Source organism: Vulpes vulpes, chromosome 5 (assembly GCF_048418805.1).
Source record: "Vulpes vulpes isolate BD-2025 chromosome 5, VulVul3, whole genome shotgun sequence".
Taxonomy (NCBI): domain Eukaryota; kingdom Metazoa; phylum Chordata; class Mammalia; order Carnivora; family Canidae; genus Vulpes; species Vulpes vulpes.
In genome coordinates, this window is record NC_132784.1 from 51,046,842 (window position 1) to 51,064,665 (window position 17,824).

Sequence of the window (17,824 nt, forward strand, 5' to 3'; positions counted from 1 at the left end):
TATTTAGATTACACTCACTGCGATGAGATCTTTGAGAATTGAGTCGCACTTATATCAGGATAACAATAAGGGTACAGGTTTACACATACATTCAGGTTAAGAACCGAAGATAACAAGGGTCTGGTGAATCACACACAGCCAATGACATCAGCCTTACAGATGCCATCCAGCCATGAAAAGCGATCAAATCTCCTGATAATCCAATTTCCAAATTATTAATCTAGATTTTGTTTAGGCGAATACTGTAATTAGACATTTATAGTAATTAAGATCAATTACCTGAACCTTTTTTAACTAGCAGCTTTATTGAGACGTAATTCAGATATAAATTCCCACTTGAACATTCCACTTCTTCCCCCTGGACTTCCGTGTTTTTTTAAGGTCCTGTTAAAGAATCACAACTTTGAAAGTCAACAATCCTGAAGTCGGAGTTTAACGACACCTATCTTGAACCACTTCCCACCAAAAGAGGAACACGTTTTTGTCCCGTAGCTTCTCATTGACAAGAATAAAGTCTGCGGTTCTGCCGCGCGTCAGCGGCGCACTCAGCCAGTCTCCGAAGCAGGGAGTCCAGCTGCCTCCGCCGCCGCTTCCCATCACGCGACCCTGAGGGCCGGCGGCACCACCGCGGGCCGCGCGGAGAAACCTTCAAGTGCCGGATGGAAAAGGAGCGGGCTGGGGGCAGGCGGCGAGACTCGCCGAGCAGGCCGCGGCGCGATGCAGCTGCAGGAGGGGCGGGGAAGCGAGGGCTTCCCTCCCCGGCCCCGGCCCCGGCCCCGGCCCCGGCCCCGGCCCCGGCCCCGCCGGGAGCCCGCTGCGCCCGGCCAGCGCCGCCGCCAGGTGCGCGTCGCCGCCGCCCGGGCCCCGAGGGCTTCCCCGCGCTGGAGGGGGAGGGGAGGGCAGGGGAGGGGAGGGGAGGGGAGGGGGAGCCGGGGCCGGGGGCGGGGGGCGCCGGGCCCGACGCCGCTCCGACCCCCGCGCGCCCTCGGCCGCCCCCGCCCCGCCCCGCCCCGCCCCCCGCGCCCCGCGCGCCCCCGGCCGCCCCCGCGGCCCCGCTCGGCCCGCCCCGGCCCGCCCCCCGCGCCCGGACGCCCGCCTGCGCCGCGGGCCGACTGGAGGGCGCGGGGCGGCCCGCTCGGCTCCTCCGCTCCCGCCCGGCGCTCGGGCCCAGCCGCCGCCGCCGCCGCGCGCCCCTCCTGGAGGAGGAGGAGGAGGAGGAGGAAGGAGGCGGGAGGAGGAGTTGCGGGAGAGGAGGGACGAGCGCGGCAGTCGCGCCGGCGCTGGCCGAGGAAGCGGAGCGGGCCGGGCCGCCGCCGGGTGAGCGTCCGCGGAGCCGCGTCGGAGGCTGGGTCTGGGCTTCGCTTTCCGCTCCGTGGGCCGCGAGGCCGGGCGGGGGCCGCTTCTCCCGTCGCGCGGCCCGGGGGCGGGGAGGCGCCTGCGGCCGAGGTCCCCGCGCGAGGCCCGGCCGGGTGCGCGGGCGGGGGCCGGCGGGCGGGCAGCGGCGCCCGGGAGGCCGGGCCGGGCGGGGGCCGGGCGGGGGCCGGGCGCGGAGGGCCGAGGCCTGCTTCCGCCGGGCGCCGCGCGACCCCTGGGCCTCCGGGTCCGCCGCGCGCCGGCCGGGCCTCCGCCTTTGTTGCCCGCGGCCCCGCCGGCGAGAGGCCGGGGCTCGGCGAGGCCTGGGGCGGCGGCGCGGGGCCTGCGCGGCTCCCCCCGCCCCGGGCCCCGCCGGCCGGTCCTGGTGCTGGGCTCGGCCCCGGCGGGTCGGGAGGCCCGGGCCGCGCCGCGCCGCCCCCGCCCCCGCCCCGGGAGGTCGCGCGGGCCGCGGGGAGCCGGGGCGGCGGGGAGGGCGGCGCGTGACGGGGCCGCCGGGGCTGCGGGCTGGCGGCGGCCGCGGAGCCGCAGGCCTCGGTTTTCAGTTTGCTCCCGGAGTTGGCAACTTGGCGCCGCCGTGGAGGCTCGTCTCGGGCGCAGGTCCCGACGTTCCCCGGCGGCGGGTCCCGGCGCAAAACTTGGGCTGTGTGCGGCCGCCGGCGCCAACTTCCCGCATGGGGGTGCGGACCCGGGGTCCCGGCCCACGTCCCGGGGTTAGGGCCGGGGGCCCTGGGCCGACCCCGGCTGCCGGGAGCGGCCGCGTCACGTTGAGGCCGGTCCCTGCCGCGTCCCCGGCGAGTGCCGGACGAGGCAGCCCGCGGCGCGGGGGGACCCTGAGGGCCGAGCGCAGCAGCCACCGAGCGCCTGACTGAGCCGCCGGACGCTCCGCAGACGCGGCTCCGGTCGTCTGTTCCGTGGAATCCAACGACGTGGGGCGCCATCGCCTTCAGGACCGGGTGTCTGAGGTGCCCCCATGGGAGGCCGACCTGGATCCTGACTTCCAACAGCCCGACGCGTTACGGCAGGAGATCCGCTGCGCTGTTTGAATGAATGACTTTTAAAGGGGATACCTAGTGCCGTGGGCAGTCGTTGTTTATTTCCTTTTATTAAGATTTTATTTGTTCATGAGAGACCCAGAGACACAGGCAGAGGGAGAAGCAGGCTCCCTGCAGGGAGCGCGGTGCGGGACTCGATCCTGCGACCCCAGGATCACGCCCTGGGCCGCAGGCGAAGGCGGCGCCCAACCGCGGAGCCACCCGGGCCTCCCGAATCATCATCGTTGTTTAAAAGCATCAGTGGGGGCAGCCCCCGTGGCCCGGCGGTTGGGCACCTGCCTGCAGCCCAGGGCCTGGTCCCCGAGACCCGGGGTGGAGTCCCACCTCGGGCTCCCTGCATGGAGCCTGCTTCTCCCTCTGCCTGTGTCTCTGCCTCTCTCATGAATAAATGAATAAAATCTTTAAAAAGAAAACCAAAGGCATCAGGGTATTGTTACAGGTCTCACAGGTAGCCTGTGGTGCTTCTCTTTTCCCGTGTGCTTTCTAGTTTTCCTCACTGCCGCATCACCTGGCAGTGGATGCGGTTAACTTCCACCGTCTGCCCCTGTCCTACACCCAGCGGGTCCCCCCAGCCCCTTCTGTACCTTCCCTGGTGCTCTCTCCTTGTCTTTGGGGAAGCTGGCTCACCCACCGCCCCTTGATAACAATTCTCAGAAGAACTTACTCTCTGGGGTTTGACAAGTACTTTCCACTGTTTGTTCTGGTTAAGGATGAACCTTTACCCTCTAAGGGTCTCCAGGCAACATCTCTTTTGAAATACGTTTCCCTTTTATTAGGCTCTTTAGATGCCACCTAAATTGGTACGGGGTACCTGGCACTGCCCATTTCCCCATCTTTTAGTGAGAAGATAGGGGCTCCCCAGGACTCAGGGGCTCACCCTCAGTGTCACGTGGTACCCTCCCAAGGCAGCACCTTCCAGGGAGTGAGAGGGAAGGGGTTTGGGTGTCCTTGACCTAGGCTGCGCCATGACCTGGGAGGACAAGGTCTGCTGTGCTGCCTGGGGTCCTACCCATTTTGCCATCTGAGTATCCCTTTCAGTGGCCTTTTGGGGGAACAGAAACAAGGATCTGCCTAAGACTGTCTTGTGTAACTTCTCAGAGAAAACTCTGGTAGTTTTCTCCGTTGTGATCAGTTTTCAGGAAACGTTTGTGGTATTAATAGTAAATATCGGGTGCCTGCATGGCTCACAGTTGAGCATCTCTGCCTTTGGCTTGCATGATCCCAGGGTCCTGGAATCGAACCCTGTGTTAGGCTTCCTCTCCCTCTGCCTGCTGCTCCCCCTGGTTGTGTTTTCTCTCTGTCAAATGAGTAAATAAAATCTTTAAAAAAAATAGTAAATATTTTTTATTTTGCTCATAGAAGTAATTGCATGATCTTATTTAAAAGTCACAATATAGTCTGGAAAAGGAAATGTTATGTCCATTTCTGAATTTGTGGTAGTTACTGTCTTTCTCTCAAGAATACACCGTCTTGTGGAATGGGTTGATACACAAGTATGTTGACTATGAGGTCAGGCACCCCATGTTATTTATATGTAGTATAACTACTAGTGTGCATGCATTGATTTTGACATTTAATAGGGTAGGTAGGTAAGTAAATGACCAAGCTAAGATCACCTTTTGCTGTTTTTGTTTGTTGCATCTTTTATGGGAAGTGAAGATTATTTCAGTTCTTGGTCCTCATCCCTAATCTTTTTCCAGTTTTGGAAATGGCACATCTGTGGTGCCTGAGTATTTTTGTAAAATTACTGCTTTTACAAGGGAGACATTTATAATACTAGTGTATGTCATAGAAAGGGGGAACTTTCTTGTATGCCTAGACAGATCGAAAGAGGAGTTCACACAGTAAAAGTGAAACCGCATTGGGACGTATTTTAAATTGTACTGACAGTGAAATTGTCATTAATGTTTTTGTGGTTAATTTGGTATTCTGTACAGTATACTGGTTTAGCTAACAAAAAGTGAAGGCATTAGAACCAAGGGCACATTTTACTTTAAACCCACTTGAGGGTCTCTGATGACACATACAAACATGAAATTTTTCTTGATTATTTTTTGGTGGCTGTTGGTCTTACTGATGTTTGAAGAGTAGACATATTCAGATAAAGTCCTTTAAGATTTGAATTCTTGTGTTGCATACTGAGGACTTTTTGGAGGTGTTTGATCTTTAGTATACATTACTAGCTTTGTGACCTTGAACACATTTTACCTCCTCTCCGAGCCTTACTTCTTCTGTGGGGCTCAAGTGAGGGTATTAAATCTGCCTGACAGAGTTGTTGTGAACATATATTGTGTTTAAAGTAAAATCCGGGGCAGCCGTGGTGGCTCAGCGGTTTAGGGCCGCCTTCTGCCCCAGGCGTGATCCTGGAGACCTGGGATCGAGTCCCATGTCAGGCTCCCTGCATGGAGCCTGCTTCTCCCTCTGCCTGTGTGTCTGCCTCTCTGTCTCTCTCTATCTCTAATAAATAAATAAAAAATCTTAAAAAAAATAAAGTAAAATCCAAACTCTCCACCATGGGCCATGTGATTTCTGCCTAGTTCTTCAGTTCATCTTGACCAGCTCTCTCTTCCTCACCACGGAGTCACCCTGTAGCCCTTCTGTTCTCTCACATTCCAGGCTGCTGCTGGCTTCCTCATCTTTGATAGGGTAGTTCTGTTTGCCTAGAACGTTCTTCTTATGGTTGATTCCTTCTCAGATCTTAATGCCAGGTTCACCGCATCAGGGAAGTCTCTCCTGACTACTCCTCCTACAGCTCCTTCAGTGGTCCCATCTTCCCTGTTTGTATGTTTTCATCATAACATTTACTGCAGTCTGTAACTATTTTTTCTTTTGGTCTTTCTCCTTATGTAAGTCCCACGTGGGCAGAATGTGGTCCGTGGTTCTTCTGTGTCTCCCTAACACATCCTGTGGGGACACGATGTACAGAAAGTGCCAGTTGTATTTACGTTATTATCTACACATTAAAGGCAGGGATGTGCTGTGTAGATGGTGAGAAATCTGTTGTTTTTTTTGTGTTGCTTATTTATGCCATTCTGAGCTGATCTGCTCACCTGAATAAATCACAGCATGAATAAGACCAAAATTATTATAACTTTAGGCCCCAAGTCACCCTACCTACACACAGAGAACTGTTGTGTGTTTTGTTTTGTTTTGTTTTTTAAGTCAGCTCTACTTCCAGCAGGGGTCCCAAATTCACGACCCCAAGATCAAGAGTTGCATACTCAACTGATGGAGCCAGCCAGATACCCCAAGAACTGTCTTTGACTGTAGAGCCATAACATGGGTCTGATTGATTTACATGTCCAACTGGCCGTTCACGAAGACCCACAGGCCTTTGTCACTTCTGGAAGCATAGTTATCTATAGCATGTGGAGAGTCACAGCTCCAAAGCACATTTCCCTTGATGTTAGCTCACATAGCTTGGTAAGGTAAACCCTCGGTTATCTGGAACCTCTGGCATCCTCAGCTACATGTTGCGGAATTCAGCAGGAGGAAAAAAGCCTCGAAAAACCTCAGTTGGAATCAGACAAGTCGGAGGCTTAGATAACTGACTGGCTAGTGAAGGCAGTCTTTCAGAAGGCTGCAGATCTAGCTCTGTGACTTTATAGGGTAGGTTTTTAAAATATATTCTGTCCAATTGCTTTATCCATAAAATAATAATAGTGCCTTTCTCAGCGTTGGTGTGGAAATTAAATGAGAAAATGCATGTAAATGTATGGGTTCAGTGCCTGGAATATAGTAAATGCTAATAGTAATAATTAGTTTAAAATGAACTGAGTAGTTAAAGGGAGCAGTCTGGGTAATCGGTAACATGTATGTAAGACTTGGTTTTTCTTGTTAAGGATGTCTTGTGTGGGGAGCATAAGACCAAGGGGACAAGAAAAACGAAAGTAAAGGAGGAAAGACAGTGGGAGCCCACAGAAGTATTAACAGCGCCAGCTACTAAAATCGGGAAGGTTACAAATGTGAGCAGCTATTGAGTTGCTTAGCACTGGGTCACTGCAGTCAGGTGATGGAAGATGTAGAACAAAAAAGGTACTGCTCTCAGCCTTCTGCAAAGCCTCAGGCTCTTGTTTTCACACTCTTGTGATATATATGTATTTTTTTTTTTAATTACTGTTAACAGCCATCACACTGAAATGTTCTCTTAAAATTATTAAAAGGGCATCACACTTGGAGACTATGTTTGGGGAGCGGTGGCTATCCCATTGTCCTTGGGAGCAGACTGTTTAGTAGAGAAGAAAGAAAGAAGAAAAGACGGCATATCTCTGAAGGCCCGGGAGACAAACCGTTATCTGAGCATCAGTAAACCTGAAGACTTCACTATGCCATCCTGAAATTTTCCAACAGGTAAATTTGGTCATTTGTAGAGGCATCTGTCTATATATAGCACTTCAGTGACAGTATGAGATTATATTGGATATACATGGTTGTGTTTAAGGGTTCCCTTTTAAGAGAACAGAGGAATATATGGCTCCTAATAGGAAAGATTTCCATCAAAAACCATTTTAAGAATTTGATGTTATTCTGTAGAACGATTTAGAAAAGGTGTATTTGCCACGTGCTCTGGATAGCCTATTATTTGGCAGTGCTGATGGTGGTTCTCCTAGCGATAGGTGTTATTCTGGGTACTCCAGAAGCACTGGATGGTTGAAGCAGCAAGGTGAATACACCTGGAAGTAAGATGAATTCTCTTGGGGAGACTGTTACTTTGTATGATTTTCCTTTTGCAAATTTTGTTTTGGTGTTTCTAGTAATGAGATGCTTCTTACTAAAGCTTAATTTTGGTTTTAAAGGAAATGTCATCCCCGCGACAACAGTCATTTTTATCTGTTGACATTGCTTTTGAAAGTGGAAAAAAATATACTTGGGGAATAATATTATTACCAAATGTCACAGGCTGTCAGGATATGTAAGCATGTAACACACATAGAATTGTTTTAGGATTTTAGTAGTTTTGTGCATTTGCAGAATTATTGCATCTTAGAATTATAAGGAAGCTTCTGATTCATCCTTATATAGATGTTGGGGAAAGAGACTAAGGGTGATTAAGTAATCAGCCCAAAGTCCTATTCCACATTCTAGCAGGTTTTAGAATGGAGCCTGAATGTGCAGCTCTTCTTGTGGTTGGTGCGGATGTTTTCATTTACTCCTTGGAGGTGGGGAATTTGGGTTTGTGTCTTCATGGAGGAGGTCACCATTGACCTGTGTTTGGGAAGAGCCATGGGCGGCAGGGACTGTATCTCAAACAGGCTGAGCAGCTGGAACTGTAACATCAACCTACAGATTCTTTTCTCCTCTTTCCTAAGTGAGGTGATCTGCATTCTGTTTCTTACTTTACTTCCTTGATTTGATGGAACTCATTCTCTTAGTAACTTCCTGAGAAACGTAATGAAGAAGTTGGGTTATTTTTTAGACCTTGTCAGAAAACATGTATGTTCCAAATATGTAACTTACAGTCTGGCTGTGTATAGAAATCTAGATTATTGTTTCAGTCAGGATGGAATAGGTGATGCTGCAGTGACAGATTAACTCTGAAATTTTAGTGTGGAAAGAGAGGTTATTTCTTGCTTTCACCAAGTCTGCACTAGGCCTGAGGCTCCTCTGGCGTCTTCCTTGGAATCTGGTCTGCTTTCACCTGGAGTTCACCCCGTGATGAGGAGTCGCTGTGAGTGCGTGCCATATTGAAAATAAATTTTCTCTTGGTATTTTGAAGACGTACCACTGACTTCCAGCTTTCAGTATTACTAAGTTAGTTGCTGTCTGTTTCCCAATCATTTGTATGTTATTTTTTCCTCTTTTTGGAGAAGCTTTTAGTACCATTTTATTATCTCCTAAAAATTTCATCACGGCGTGCCTGATTATTGTTTGTTCTTTGTATTGAGCCTTCCATGGATCCTTTCAGTCTTGAGCTTTGTGTTGTTCAGTTACAGGAAAATTTTCAGGGTTTCTTTTATCATTTCTTCTCTTTCATTTTCTTCTCTTGACTGAAGCTCTTCTTCATCAGATATTGGACCTCTTGGATCAATATCTTGATTTTTTTTTTTTTTTTAAGTTTTTCCCTCAATATGTAAAGCCAGATGAAAAAAGCAACAGACATAGATCTTTGGGCCTTACTTGTTACTAGTTTGTAAAAAAAAAAAAAAGAAAAATTTCAAAGGCTCTTTTCTACTGGGTACTTTAACCAATGAGTCCATTCTGTGTCATAGGCAGTAAAAGTTGTGAAATTGTTTAGGAACTTGCTCAGGGGAACCTGGGTGGCTCAGTGGTTGAGCATCTGTCTTCGTGATCCCAGGGTCCTGGGATTGAGTCCCACATTGGGCTCCTAGCATGGAGCCTGCTTCTCCCTCTGCCTGTGTCTCTGCCTCTCTCTGTGTGTCTCTCATGAATAAATAAAATCTTTTTTTTTTTAAAAAAAAAAAAAAAAAAAGGAACTTGCTCAGTTTTTAGCTGTTACATTGGTAAGTGTCTAGACAGGTATAAAAAGGTACACACTAAAAATTTAATATGTATATACCTAATAGTGATAAACTGGTATATAGGTCTGCTACTTTTTTTCATTTTTTTTTTATTTTTTTAAATTAATTTTTATTGGTGTTCAATTTACCAACATACAGAAAAACACCCAGTGCTCATCCCGTCAAGTGTCCACCTCAGTGCCCGTCACCCATTCCCCTCCAACGCCCGCCCTCCTCCCCTTCCACCACCCCTAGTTCGTTTCCCCGAGTTAGGAGTCTTTATGTTCTGTCTCCCTTCCTGATATTTCCCAACATTTCTTTTCCCTTCCTTTATATTCCCTTTCACTATTATTCATATTCCCCAAATGAATGAGAACATACACTGTTTGTCCTTCTCCAATTGACTTACTTCACTCAGCATAATACCCTCCAGTTCCATCCACGTTGAAGCAAATGGCAGGTATTTGTCGTTTCTAATTGCTGAGTAATATTCCATTGTTTTTTTTTTTTTTTAAATTTTTTTTAATTTTTTTATTTATTTATGATAGTCACACACAGAGAGAGAGAGAGGCAGAGACACAGGCAGAGGGAGAAGCAGGCTCCATGCGCTGGGAGCCCGATGTGGGATTCGATCCCGGGTCTCCAGGATCGCGCCCTGGGCCAAAGGCAGGCGCCAAACCGCTGCGCCACCCAGGGATCCCGTAATATTCCATTGTATACATAAACCACATCTTCTTTATCCATTCATCTTTCGATGGACACCGAGGCTCCTTCCACAGTTTGGCTATTGTGGTCATTGCTGATAGAAACATCGGGGTGCAGGTGTCCCGGCGTTTCATTGCATCTGAATCTTTGGGGTAAATCCCCAACAGTGCAATTGCTGGGTCGTAGGGCAGGTCTATTTTTAACTCTTTGAGGAACCTCCACACAGTTTTCCAGAGTGGCTGCACCAGTTCACATTCCCACCAACAGTGTAAGAGGGTTCCCTTTTCTCTGCATCCTCTCCAACATTTGTTGTTTCCTGCCTTTTTTTCATTTTTTAAATAATATTTTATTTTATTTATTTATTTTTTAAAAGATTTTATTTATTCATGAGAGACCGAGAGAGAGAGAGAGAGAGAGGCAGAGATACAGGCAGAGGGAGAAGCAGGCTCCATGCAGGGAGCCCGATGTGGGACTCGATCCTGAGACTCCAGGATCATGCCTTGGGTCGAAGGCAGATGCTCAACTGCTGAGCCACCCAGGCATCCCAATATTTTATTTTTTATTTAATCTCTGCACCCAATATGGGGCTTGACCTTATGACCTAAGATCAAGAGTCACATGCTCCACCACCTGAACCAGCCAGGTACCCCAAGTGTGCTTTTTAAATCTTTAAATGTTAAGGCAGCCCAGGTGGTTCAGCGGTTTAGCGCTGCCTTCAGCCCAGGGCCTCATCCTGGAGACCTGGGATCGAGTCCCATGTCGGGCTCCCTGCATGGAACCTGCTTCTGTCTCTGCCTCTCTCTCTCTCTTGAATGAATAAAATCTTTAAAAATAAATAAATAAATAAATAAATAAATAAATCTTTAAATGTTAAAATCTGAATTAAAAAATTAAGGAGGAGTGAATTTATTTTCATTAGTCAATTCTTATAAGCCAGTTCCCTTAACATTTTGAATGATTGGATTTATAAACATTTTCATACTCAGCTTAATAGAAATGTATTGAACACAGTTAAAAAGATGCTTAGAAATGCTCATGTAAAATTTTGTGCTCTGCAGGTTAAAAAGTCTGCATATTTTTATTTCTGCTGAATCAGATACTTTTAGAGCTAGACATGCTTTAGATGTCTGCCTCTTTATTTTATGTAGGAAAACAGACTCACCAAGGAGATAGTCAGTGTCAAACAGCAAACTAGTGCTATCCTATATTTTTGTGTCAGTAGCCTACAGAGTGGGAGAGAATCACTTGAAAATTTATTAGAACTGTAATTATAAATTTATTCTTAATTCATTAACTTTTAAATTAAATGACAATTTTTTTTTAATTAAATGACAATTTTAAGTCAATTTTTCTTAACTTGGTTATCTTTGAATTTCTTTATTTACCTTTGTAACCATGCAAATATTCATGTTTTAATTTATTTTTTATTTTTATTATTTCTTAAAGATTTTATTTATTCATGAGAGATAGAGAGGCAGAGACGTAGGCAGAAGGAGAAAGGAAGCTCCATGTGGGGAGCCTGATGTGGGATTCAATCCCAGAACCCAGGGAGCACGACCTGAGCCAAAGGCAGATGTCAACCGCTGAGTCACCCAGGTGTCCCCAAGATTTTATTTATTTGAGAGAGACACAGAGATAGCGAGAGCATGAGCATGGAGGAGAGGAAGCCTGACACTGGGCTTGTTCCCAGGACCCTGGGATCTTGACCTTAGCCAAACGCAGATGCTTAACTGACTGAGCCACCCAGGCACACCTCATTACTTTTTAAAATAACACTTACTATGTAAGATTTGGAGGCCCTAAAAAGAAGTCAAAGCAATTCTATTACACTTACTATTTTTCATTTATTTTTATTTACATGTAGTTGTTAAGAACTGTGATGAGTAGGAGATTTCACCCAGTGTGCAAGCCTGGCAGTTTCATGATGTTGCCAGAAGATAAGATGCTCCTGGGTCAGAGAGAAGGGACTTCATTACTCGGCACTATCAGCATTTGTGCCAATTCCCTAAGCACCAGTGCCATGTGGAGAAAAGCATGGAGGGGCCAAAGGAAGAAGCAAGGAAACAAATTGGGAGGCAGTTAAGTAATGCAGATGAGAGAGGATGGTAGCATGGGGCAGCGTGCTGACAGCCACAAGTGATTGGACTCAGTGTGGTACAGAGACAGGACACTGGGTGTGATGTGTGAGAGAGAGGAGCCATGGATGATTGTGGAGGTTTTGATCTGAGCCGTTGGAAGAACGGAGTAACCATAGACTGAAGTGGGAAGGGCTGCAAGTAGAGCAGGTGTGGGGCTGGGATGGAAAAGATCCAGAGTTTAGTATTGAGCGTGTTTAGGCTCAGGTATCCCGAAGACCATGAAGACCATGGCAGTGTCAGGAAGGGAGTGGACTTAAAACTAGTCTAACTAGAGATGTGGATTTGGGAGTAGAGGACACATCAGTGCTATTTCAGGCATGAGAGTGAGTGAGGTCACTGGGGCGTGAGTGTAGATGGAGAAAAAATGTACAGACATGAGTGCTGGGCTGTCCTGCGTGTCATCTGGGAAGGACCGATGAGCTGCGTCCCATGCTGCTGGGAGAGCATCTCAGGTAAGACCCGAGAATCGTTGCCAGATTGGCAGTGGACACATCACTGGGGATCTTGACTCGAGTAGTTCCTGTCTCTGATGTGGGCAGAAGGGAAAACAGGAGGAAAGGAAGAGTAGGCCTCTAGTAAGCAAGTCTTTCCCAAGGTGTTTTGTTGCAAAGGGGATTAAAGAGACAGAACCAGAGTTGGCAGGGAAGGTAGGGTTGAGACAGGTTTGTTCGTGTATCTGAGAAATGATGTTTTTAGAAGCGATCCAGTAGAGAGGGGGCCTTGGGAGGTGAGGGAGATCTAGTACATGAATGGAGGGGGCCCTGAGGAGAGGGGCGTGGATCGCTAGAGCAGCGGGATGGTTTTGTCCAAAAGTTGTCTTCCCGTGTCCTGATTTTCTCAGTGAAGTAGGAAGCGGGGCCACGGGTTGAGATTAAACAGAGGGGGTCAGTGTTACGGCACCAGCAAACACATAGAACGGGACGGTGGATGCATCGGGGAGCTGTGGTTTGACTTCCAGGCAGCCTGAAGGCTCCACCTGACGTTCATGGTCTGACTTTCAGTGAGACCAGGCAGAGTGGTGTGTGTTTGTGCAGCCACACTTTCCTGTGCGGGGCGGGCGCGGTGTGGGCAGAGCCGGAGTTCAGCAGTGTTGTTGTTTTGCCAAGACAGTATTTCAGAGTAAGAGTGGGAAAGGGAATTGAGGCTACTTGCTAGGGAATGAAGACGATTGAGCGTGGAATAGAAGCTGAACAAGGAGTAAAGATGGTCATTGAAAAGCTGGTGAGTTTATTACTCTTTTAGGGTTAATATTTATATAGTAAGTCTGTATTAATTAGCTCTATGTTGATGTAATACTTAGACTGAGTATTTCAGGCCAGGCCCTGACTATATACACACCAATCAAAATTAAATGTCAGATTGGCAGAGACTAGTTTTGGGTGGAGTGAGGAGGAAGAAGGCTGCCTAGGTTCTCCTAAAAAAAAGAAAATAACAGAATTCTTAACTATTGATTTATATTTCTGTTCAGCCATGGCCTAACTGAAAGCCAAGAAAAGGCCTTGCATTTTGCTTTAACCTGATGGTTTTACTCAGCTATTCCCTTTAGCAAAGTAACTAAAGAACAAACAAACTCACAGACCTCCTTCTTATAAAACCTCCATATTTACAGATTATTTTGAAAATAAAGTATTGAAAGTAGTATTTACAGAGCATTCTGTGGCCCAGATGGTGGTTCTGCTGCATTTCTTTCTGGTCTGGTGTGCCTCCCTATTCTTCCTACATAATCGAGACCACACTGTACATATGATTTTGTTTCCTGTGTTTGCACTTAACAAATGAACAATATGAACTTTTCCCTCATGTTATTTATAACCGTGTATAAATATCAATTTTAGTGGTTCCCTAAGGTTCCATTGTGTAGATGTGCTGGCATTTTGTTGACAGTTCTCAGACTGTTGGAAATTAGAATGTTTCTTTCTTTCTTTCTTTTTTTTTTTTTAAAGATTTTATTTATTCATGAGAGAGACAGAGAGAGAGAGGCAGAGACAGGCAGAGGAAGAAGTAGGCCCCATGCAGGGAGCCTCATGTGGGATTCAATCCCGGGTCTCCAGGATCACGCCCTGGGCTGAAGGCAGACGCTTAACCGTTGAGCCACCCAGGAGTCCCATGAATATTTTCTAATTCTTAAAATGAAAATTTATTTTTATATCATATGTGATAATGGGGACATTGTTATTGCTTTCGTTTTGTGTTATTTCTTTAAGAGTTATAAAAACAGCATTATTGGGTCAAAGAGTATGAATATTTTTAAGAGTTGCATAGAACCAAGTTTTTTTTTAAACTATATTAAGACATTTTCAAGTCATCATTTAGAAGAATCTCTGCTAACTTGAGTTATGAAAAGTCATTTCTATTTTAATTTGCATTTTTAAAATTCTTATCAGGGTCAGTATTTTTTTTTTTAAGGTTGATTTATTCATTTTAGAGAAGGAGGGAGAGTGTGTGTGAGTGAAGGGGGGGTGGACAGAGGACGAGAATCTTTCATGCAGACCCCTGTGAGCCGAGCCGGGAGCCTTGGCAGGGCTCGATCTTAGGGCCCATAGGATCATGACCTGAGCTGAAACCAAAACTGAGGTTTGAAGGCTTCACCGATTGAGCCCCTACGCGCGTCAGGGTCAGTATTTGTGTGTATGTGTGTGAGTGTGTGAAGCCAGCTGGTTGTCCACGTGGAAAGATGGGAATTAACCCTTACCTTCTATAAATCAATACTAAATTAATCAAGGGCTTACACGTGAAAAGCAAAACTTCAGTACTTTTATAGGAAATACGGAAGAGTTTATGATTTCAGCATTGGGAAGATATCTTAAGAAAAAGCGCAAACAATAAAAGGCTGAGAGTCAGCTAAAATAAAATGAGAAACTTCTCAAGGAAGAGTAAAGTTATTATACCAGCACCAGGCAGCTGGGGACAAAGGAAGTGGGTTACCTGCACAGATTCCTAGGGGTCTGACATGGACCTGCTATATCTTAGATCTCTTTGTTCTATGTATTTAGCCACATATTTTAACTTTTTTATCAGAGTAAGGAAAACAGAAAAAATGTGTAAAAGTCAAACTGTTCTGCATTCCCTGCAGCGATGTACGGAGGTTCCAGTTTCTCTAGTACTTGTCAACATGAGGTGTGGTCATTCGAGTGGGTATGTAGTGGCGTCTCTACAAATTAGCTTGTATAGCTTCTTTGGTAAAAGATCTATTCATGTCTTTTGCCCATTTAAAAAATTAGGTTGTCTTAGTTTATTTGTAAGAGTTCTTTATTTGTTCTGCATAAGAATGTTATATCAGATGTGTGATATACGAGTATGTTTTCCTAGTCTTGCTTTCTCTTGATATGTTTTGGATCATAAAATTTTGTAATTTTAATGAAGTCCCAAAGTTGAGTGGTTTTCACGAATATGTTTCTTCGTTCTTACATGCTGTTAGTTTATCTCCAAAGTGCTAAACTGGTTGCTTTTGACACAATTTTGTGGTTGCCTTTTGCAGAGAGGATTTATCAACCTTCTCATGCCATCGTGCCTTCTCGTGCCATCATGCTAGAAGGGAGTTCCCCTGGGTAGTTAAATGTTTGATTTCCATGTTCAGGTGATAAAACTGAGGCATGGATGCCCACGGTCATTAGGAAATGCTGGCTGAGATTGGAACTCAGACAGTGTGGCTGCAGGATCTGCATTAAGCTCTGCCCTGCCATTCCCCATGTTATGCTCATCATCAGAAAAGGAGGCAGTTTCTAGATCATGCACCATGGGTCAGCACTCGTGTCTGTTTCTTGGCCCCTTTCCTTGTGACTTTGGACATATTGTTAAACTTTCTTTTTCTAAGATTTTATTTATATATTAATTTTAGAGAGAGAGAGTGTGCTCATGAGTGGGGGAGGGGAAGAGGGAGGGAATCCTCGGGCAGACTCTGCACTAAGCTCAGAGCCTGATGTGGGGTTTGAACTCATGACACTGAGATCATGACCTGAGCCAAAACTGAGTCAGATGCTTACCTGACTGAGCCACCCAGGTACCCTAAATTGTTAAGCTTTCTAAGATTTAGTTTCCTCTTCTATAAAATGGAGATAGAGATATAAAGATAGTATCTTCCAGAAAGAGTTCTTATGAAGATTCAAGAAGATTAATGTACATTTTTTAGGATGTAGTCACCTCTGAATGGGCGGTGGTCGTGCTGATATTGGTAGTAGAAATCGTATGGGAGCAGAGGTAGTAACTGGTGGCAGGACGCCTCCCTCTTCTTGGGTTTCTGTCCTCTGAATGGGGGTAGCATCCTAAATAACTCTGTGCCTTTGCCGCCTTTCCCTCCGTCTTCAGCAAATGTCTGCTTATAGTCTGTCCTAGATCTGAGGTCCTTGAGGGTAAGGACTTTGTCTTTCATCGTTGTGATTTTACGGAGGGGTGGCAGCGTCCCCTTATAATTTTCAAGGAAGTGCTGTGTTTTATCAGTGTCAAGACAAGGGTGTCACCTGGAATGATAAATAAGGCAGGAGAGGAAGGCACAGAGGTGGTATGAGTTCAGGAAGCTTACAGAAATCCTAGTGAATGATGAGAAGCACTTGCTATATGGGTGAGCCGCAGGGTGCCAAGATGGCCAGACATCAGGGATTTGGGTTGCAAAGATGTCCATTCCCGGTATGCCTGGGGAACAGAGCTGCTGGAGGGGTCCCACTTATGAGCAGGGAAGCAAAGGACTGAAATAAGAGGGTGAGGTACATGGAATGGCACATCACGAGATGAACAGCTGGGGAGAATTGAGAACAGTTTGGGAAGGTTTAGGGAGAGATGGGTTTAGGAAAACTGTTGAGACCTTTGACCCTGAGTGTATCAGAGTCTCCTGCTTTTCCAGATAAGAGGTGACTGAAACACACAGGTGCATATTTTACCTACATTGCCTGTTTTCTTTTCTCTGTGTGCGGTGGGGTGGTGGTTTTGTAGTAAAGTGAAATGCGCTTACTGGTTACAGAAAGATCTAACACAGGATTCCCCCAGTCTGAAAGCAGAGCGTTCCTGTGAAACCCTTTAGGAACCAAAGCCTCTTATGGTACGTACAGGAAAGAAACAGTTACTGATCTGTATGGATAATGTTTTGAGCAGTTCCAGACCCAAAAAATAACCTGTTTTAGGCTTTTCTGAGACCTTAGAACACATCTTGCAAACGGATGCCCAGAATACACCGGGATAAAGCACACACACTCCGAGACACGGTTCAAAGTGCTGGCGGCTGGATGCCCAGATGCCGTCTGCAGTTCCGGGGAAGGAGCTGCTCGGGGTTGGTGTGGCCTCCCACCTGCTCACTGCAAAGCAAACACTGAATGCTGTTTTTTGCTTTTTGCCTTTTCCATACAAGCAAAAATCCTCTTTGGATTTCTTTCGGTCAGCAAAAACAGGTACTGACGTCGGTCTTTTTGTCAAAGCAACATGGCATAAGGCGCAGTCCAACAGGCAGAGGATGCCTGGGTAGGAAACAGGCTATTGGGCGTCCTGACCCCTCTCCTTACCCACTAGGGTTGCAGTCATTGATATTTGGTTATTCTTTTGGACATTTACTATATATATGCAGGGAAATAAATTCACAAACGGGATCATGTTTGCATTGCATTTTGTTTTGTAGCTTGTACTCTACCAACAATGCATCCTGGACCTCTTTACGTGGTAGTCTGTTGTATTGGTAGATGATAATTTATTAAACTAGTCCACTGGTTTTTGTTGTGTATCATTTTTGTTTCCTGATATTAAGGTTAGCTCCACATTTTTGCCAAAATAAATTATTTAGTAAATGTCTGAATAGTGAATAAATGGCCTCATTTTGTAGAATCAGTTCTTTGATCTTAAGCGTACCCTTAATCTCTGCCTTAGCTTCCCATCTTTACAGCGGTAATATTACTGGTTTTATTACTATTTTAGCTGCAAATACATATATAGCTTAATATGTGCTAGGTGGTGTTGTGAGGACATCACATATATTACCACATTTAAACTTGCAACTAATTTAAGTGGTACATACCGCTATTTAAAAGATCACACAGCTGTTAAATCATGGACCCAGGAAATACAAGAACTCCTGCTTTCTGGTTCCTGAGAAATGCTTCCCACTATGTTGTACTGC

The 17,824-nt window shown here is 46.4% G+C and overlaps 1 protein-coding gene across 6 annotated transcripts in view; it reads left to right on the top strand.

Annotated features, from left to right (window-relative positions):
- The first annotated feature begins 756 nt into the window (after positions 1 to 756).
- SOCS6 (suppressor of cytokine signaling 6) overlaps positions 757 to 17,824 on the top strand; it is a 40,580-nt gene continuing 23,512 nt past the window's right edge. Inside the window, exons 1-2 of one of the 6 annotated variants that reach the window (XM_072758093.1) lie at positions 757 to 840; positions 6,590 to 6,776. The gene's annotated coding sequence lies outside the window, so the exon portion shown is untranslated. Of the gene's footprint in view, positions 841 to 1,198; positions 1,318 to 2,812; positions 6,777 to 17,824 lie in introns of those variants that run through there. The other 5 variants (XM_072758092.1, XM_025997733.2, XM_072758095.1 and 2 more) reach the window with 5 other exon arrangements.